Source organism: Taeniopygia guttata, chromosome 20 (assembly GCF_048771995.1).
Source record: "Taeniopygia guttata chromosome 20, bTaeGut7.mat, whole genome shotgun sequence".
NCBI classification, from domain to species: domain Eukaryota; kingdom Metazoa; phylum Chordata; class Aves; order Passeriformes; family Estrildidae; genus Taeniopygia; species Taeniopygia guttata.
In genome coordinates this window covers 10,516,789-10,522,093 of record NC_133045.1, presented here as the reverse complement: position 1 = coordinate 10,522,093, position 5,305 = coordinate 10,516,789, and the positions used below count along the sequence as shown (strand labels likewise).

The 5,305-nt window shown below is 47.0% G+C and overlaps 1 long non-coding RNA gene across 1 annotated transcript; it reads left to right on the top strand.

Moving 5' to 3' along the window:
• The first annotated feature begins 1,061 nt into the window (after window positions 1-1,061).
• On the top strand, window positions 1,062-4,935 carry LOC140680341 (uncharacterized). The gene is made up of 2 exons (XR_012051510.1): window positions 1,062-1,228; window positions 4,708-4,935. It is a non-coding gene; the product is annotated as an uncharacterized lncRNA (long non-coding RNA).
• The last annotated feature ends 370 nt before the right edge of the window (window positions 4,936-5,305 follow it).

Here is a 5,305-nt window from a genome sequence, read left to right as displayed (position 1 = left end):
GAACTCCTGATCCCTTTGGAGGTCAAGATTTGGAGCTCAGCAACTCTCTCAAGATCTAGAGTTGAAAACCTCAGGGTGCTGCTATGATACTGCATGCAAGAGGAAGAAGCAGTGGAGTCTGGCCACAGAGGGATGCTCAGTTTCCAGAATTCCTTTTGCTCCCAGCTAAGCCTATCTCTGTTTAGCTGAGGTTCAGCTCCAGCACCAGAGGTTCTTTATCTCCAGCCAGGAGGAGGCAGTGGAGGAGAATCCTGCAGTGAGCAGCACTTTGGGAGTTTGTGATAGATGCTGTCTACCTCATTACTGAACAATGAAACTTTATTGTTCCCTGTCTTATATTGATTTTCATGTCTCCAAAGCATGCTGGTGAACTCTGAAATGAGCATCTGTCAGAGGAGGACTGCTGTTGCTGATTTGCATCTTTGAAGAGAATGTCCAAGGACCAAATTCTGGATCACTTTCTGCTGCCGTGTCTGTGAAAGAGAAGGGCTTCCCCTGGGCTGGGCGTGCTGAGAGTTTGTCCTTCCAGTGCACCTGGCCTGTGGGAAGGCTGGATACCTACAGATCCAGTGCACCAGAACCTCTCTGCTGGGAAAAGGCAGCATTTTGGCCAACATCCATGCAACTCAGCACAGACCTTCCCAAATCGGCTTGGCTTGGAGTGTGAGACTCCATCAGTGGGGATTCACTGCGAGCAGAAGTGCTGAGCCTGGCAGCTGCTTCCCTGGGCTGAGCACTGAGGGGACCCCACGTCTCCATGACACTCTTTGGTGTGCTGCCACCCCGCCTGCAACGCCAGAGTCAATATTTGCATTATTTGTTTCTGGTTTGTATACAGCCCCCAAGCGAGGAGGCATTTGCCCTGCAGTCCCTACACATATATCTGTGAACTTCACAAGTCATTAATATTTTATGCATAATTCATAAAATTATACTACATTTTTGGGGAGTAATTAGCTGACTCTGTACCTCTAATGAACTGCAGGTTCAGCTATGACAAATACATCGGGCGACTCCGAGGGATAGTAACACGCAGGCGCCTTTAAGCAAAGTTCAAGCAGCTCCTAAATTAACCAGAGTGAATCCCCAAAAGATGCAGTATTTATGCACTGAAGAAGGAAGGGAGGGTTCTCATCTCACTGCTCTCATCAGCCATCACAGCCCAGGAAGCAAGAGAGAGAAAATAAGAGTTATTTACCTTTTGCTAATTGGGAGCTGGGCAGCTCAGGTGAGACTTTCCTCCTTTTCCTTTATTTGGTTGATTGCGTGGAGTTGTCATGGAAGTGATCCCCAGTGTGGAAATGGATGTAATTGGCACTAAGATTTTTCAGGCTTAAATTGCAAATTTTTCTTAAAATTCTGCTCTCAGTTGGAGGAAAATGAAATCCATTTGAGCCATTCTGGTTCTTAAAATAGAAACTGAGCAATTTAATCAAAATTCTTATTTCCAGAGCATCAGCTCTGCTTCTGTGGGTGCAGGGCTGCCTTTTCCCAGGGCTCAACCCCAGCCCCTTTAGGGCTGCCCACTGAGACAAAGCCAGCTCTGCTTTGGCAGTGCCATACACCTAAAAAGTGGAAAATTCAGGTGCTGGGTGAGCAATGGCATTTATAACACAGGACACAACCTTTTCCTCTCACCACTCAGTTTCAGGCTGAATAACTGGAGCAGCAGCAGCACCCAGCCACTCCCTGCTCCCAGGCTGGGAGCCCTGCTCCTCTGGCATCCCCTCGTGCCATCAAACACAGCACAGTGACCCCAAAGCAAGGAGCACCTCCTGCTGCCCTGCCCAGCCTGGCTGCTCCATCTGAGCCAGTGTGGGAGTCCAGGGCATCCCTCTGGCTGCTCTGGCAGGTCTGGGACCCTGGCAGGGGTCAAGAACCCCCCTGGACAGAGCCCCCAGAGACACTGGCTGTGATCTCTGTCCATGGAAAAGAGTTTTCAATCTTACAGGATGAATTACAAGCTCTGAGTGTTTGATATTAGTAATAATTAAGTGTGGCACGGGTGCAAAAGTAAAATTTTAGGATTCTAGATAAGGGGTTCAAAGGGGACAAGATGGAGGAAATTGGGTGTGTCTTGTCCTTTTCCTCCTTCTTCATGCCCTCCATGTTTCACTGCAGTTTTGGCATTTTTCTGTTGGTTCAGGCTGGGGACACACTGTCCAACGTAGGTGACAGATATTGGCACGTTATTGTAAATCCAGCACAGGTAGTTTGTGGTATTTAATGTTTGTAACATCCCACTGAGGGCAGAGCCCCACACGCTGCCCTGCAGGACAGATCTGCGGCAGGGCAGCAGAACATGTTAGAGATAAACAGAAAAAACAACCTTGAAACAGCACAGATGAATTATGGCTTCTTCTTTGGCAGCAGGGCAGAAAGACAGAGACTTTCTACAATCTCAGGATCATCAATACCTCAGATTCCGACAATCCAGCAGCAGTGCCACCACTGGCTGGCATCACACGGGGTGTCAGCAGCATCTCGGGGCACACACACACTTCTCCCGCCAGCTCCCAGCTGCTCCTGCTCGTGGGTGTGGGCAGAAGGAAGCTGCTCACCGAGGGTGACCTCAGAAACCTGGAGATCTAATACACTGCTACCAGTAGTCTCAAATATTAAATTTTTCCTCCAGAACGTGCTCCCTAAATGGCAGAGCCCATCCTGCCACAGACAGTCCCACTGCTGGAACACACGGATCCACTGCCAGGAATTGACTTTAAGTGCAGGGCTGCAAACTGATAAATGTATTAACTTCAGGTGCCTCTCTGACATTTAAAAAAAGAATTAAATTTCAGCTCTGTCATAGGTACAAAGGGAGCCACAGAGAGGAGCTGCACGTGTCAGGGGGTGAGCACATCAAGGCAGATGATGGTGACACCTGTCTGGTTGAGTTTAGGCTGACAAAATTCTGCACAGAGACCTCTGTGGAGGGAAAAGGATGCTCAGGGGAAGCAGAGATGCGAGGCCCTCCTCAGAAGCAGACCTCATTTTTTCCAATTAGATTATAACTTAATTATGGATGCAAGGCTCTTCATTCCTGACAAGTTTTCCATAATCTTAACTTGATCTCGTGTCAGAAGGGTCCCATCCTCTGATAACCAAGCCCAGCTAAGAGTTTAACTAGAATAATAGCTGATTAAAAGGGGTTAATAGATACACCTCAAACAGAAGTAAATTAACGGGAGACGCTGTCTCTCGGCTAATGGGATCAGAACAGTATTTGTTTAGTTTATGAATGATTAATCTCCCTCTCTTGGCATTCCTCAGATGCTAATTGCACTTAGGGAGCCCGTGTTTGTTTTTACAAGAGCTGGAGGTGGCAGAGGGAAGGCGATGCCGGGCCCAAAGGGGAGTTTGTTCACCCGGGTAATGGGCTCTTGGCACAGCCACGGGAATACCGGGAAAGCCACACGCCACTGGGGCTGCTGCTAAACTCGAATTAAACACTGTAGTGAAATCACTTTTTGTGTTTTGTGAGAAAACCTGTGAAGTTCACACAGGCGCCGAGTGCCGAGGCTCCTCTCCCCCTCCCTCCTGGGGAATTTCCACCACAAAAAATGCTTGGATTTTTCCCCTGTGGAAATGCTCCAAAGGGATCACAGCAAAGCTAAAAGAAAGGCCAAAGGAGGGAAACCACTTCTCACGGCAACTTTTGCGTTTGACAGTTCAAAGCAGGAGAGCAGCAGCATTTGTCAGGAGCGCTGGGAGGGAAGCAGTAATTGCCTGGAAGCAGCCACAGATGCAGGGCTCACTCCAGCTGCTGCTGCATTGCTAAGAGGAAACCAAATCATTTTCCTCTCTACACACTTGTCAGCATTTTAATCCTCCATTATCTTTGTACCTAACAACACAAATGTGCTACCTCAGCCGTACTGTGAATTTACTAGCAAACAAACCATTTCAAACAAACAAAAAAAAAAAGAAAAATAAAAAAATAAGAAAAGGGTTTTCATGCCAGGCTTAGCAAGTGTGAGGCGTGTGGAAGTTCTGCCTGCTCATTGCAGGGGGATTGGACTCTGTGACCTCTACAGGACCTCTCCCACCCAAAACATTCTATGGTTTTATGATTTTCTAAATAAAGCCCTTCCAAGTGGGGGCCTTGATTCAGCAAGGTACCAAGACACGTTCCACCAAAGTCAGCTGGCAGCAGTCTGCACAAACTTTTAGCATGTTTGTGAAGGAATTAGTGAATTTGGAGGCAGGAGGAGCAGTTTAGAGAGGCAGGTGCCCACCCTGAGCACAGGATGCTTGCAGTGACTGGTCAAATTATCTTTGATGCTCTGGCAGTTGTTTGCAAGGATCAAAATCTGGCCTGACCAAATTACTGAGTTGTGATAAAGGCCAGTTCTTTGTTAAGTTTAGTTTCCAATGTCCCAGATGATGGTGGGGTGTGACTTTTTGGATGATTAGGGCTCACAGAGGAGAAAATATGTGTAGAGGAGAGTAAAATAGGGTTATTCAGTCTGTGTTCACGGTCTCCAAGTCTTTACCAAGGGATGGATGCTTGAAACATCTGAGGAGCATTGGGAAGACCAAGAGAACAGCTCTGCACTAGACCTGGTTTTAAATTTGGGATGAATTGAAATTAGTCAAGAGGAATCTAATTTAAATCTCAAAGTTCTGCTGTTACCAAAACTGCATGCTAAGAAATGGGATGCTCTTTTACTATTCTCCATAAATAATGTTACTTTGTGCTGTTCCCAGGTATTTCATTCATCACCAGATCGTATAGAAAGCCTGAGCTGAATAAAACCTTCTGAAAGAAGATGAGGGGACACACTCTGTCTTGTAGATTATTTTACAGCTACTGAAGCCATTTGTTTCCTCTGCCTGCTTTCCACAAAACTGGAAAATTAACCATGTACCAGGAGGCGTGACTTCCACTTTTTTTGCCAAATAGCATGGAAATAAATTGATTATTAAGGGAGACACTTAAGACTATTTGGCTTAAGAATAAATTGCTGGGTGATTTGCTGGAGGAGCTCCAGCACGGCAGATTTGGGCTGAGCTCTGAGAGGGGCTCAGAGCAGGTACAAATCTGTGAGAGCCTTTTCAAAGCTGGGGTGGGGGGATCCAGGTTTTGCCTGTGGCTGGAATATGGAAGCATCAGAGCATTTATGAAACTCCCCCACACATCCCCTTCCTGAGCCATTCAATCCTCCAGGCTACAAGTGTTTTTTATCCAAACCCTACTGCAGCCAAGGTCTCCTGAGAGCCACTGGCAAATTTGCTGCCCACAGTATTTGTAAACCCAACGAGATGTTTGTGGGCACGTGGAGGATGTCCAGATGTGGCATCCAGC